Here is a 681-nt window from a genome sequence, read left to right as displayed (position 1 = left end):
AGTGAGAGCTTCTAGTGCAGCAACAGAGGAAGATTCAGCAGCTCTCCTCTAGTTTCCTCTCGAATTCCCATATTCAGCCTTATGAGTGGCCAAATCATCGATGATTTTCCACCCCTTAGTCTCTCCCATGTTCTCAGCAAATCGGCCATTGGCTGCAGCATCCAAAATAGCCCTCTGGTCATCATACAGCCCGTTATAGAACTGATTGCAAAAACTCCATTTTTCGAACCCATGGTGCGGTATAGTTCACACCAGTTTCTTGAAACAGACCCATGCTTCATGGAAATTCTCATCCGGCCCTTGTTTAAAGCTCGTGATCTAAGCTCTAATGGCATTCGTCTTCGAGGCAGAGAAGTAATTTTTGTAAAATGCCAGGGCTAAGGAATTCCAGTCGGTGATCCCATGAGCGGCTCGGTCCAGATCTCTATACCACTCCCTTGCAGCATCACGAAGGGAGAAAATGAACATGGTCTCCTTGATCTGGTCTTGGGTCACACCGGCCGGCGGGGTATAGAAAGCAATAATCAATAAAAATCTCCATGTGCTTGGCTGCATCTTCATTTTTAGCTCCCCGAATCGGTTTCTCTCAACCAGGTTAATATAGGAAGGCTTTGGCTCGAATTTTTCGCCTCCCGGGTAGTTCGAATCCTTTGTAGAGATTCGCGGTGTCGGCTCTGAGTG

At 47.1% G+C, this 681-nt stretch overlaps 1 non-coding gene across 1 annotated transcript; it reads left to right on the top strand.

Annotated features, from left to right (window-relative positions):
- The first annotated feature begins 226 nt into the window (after positions 1-226).
- On the top strand, positions 227-333 carry LOC141658315 (small nucleolar RNA R71). Its single transcript, XR_012549207.1, has one exon. It is a non-coding gene; the product is annotated as a small nucleolar RNA R71 (small nucleolar RNA).
- Positions 334-681: the final 348 nt, after the last annotated feature.

This window comes from Silene latifolia, chromosome 5 (assembly GCF_048544455.1).
Source record: "Silene latifolia isolate original U9 population chromosome 5, ASM4854445v1, whole genome shotgun sequence".
Taxonomy (NCBI): domain Eukaryota; kingdom Viridiplantae; phylum Streptophyta; class Magnoliopsida; order Caryophyllales; family Caryophyllaceae; genus Silene; species Silene latifolia.
The sequence above is the reverse complement of the archived record's forward strand: the minus strand, read 5'-3'. Positions and strand labels throughout refer to the sequence as shown.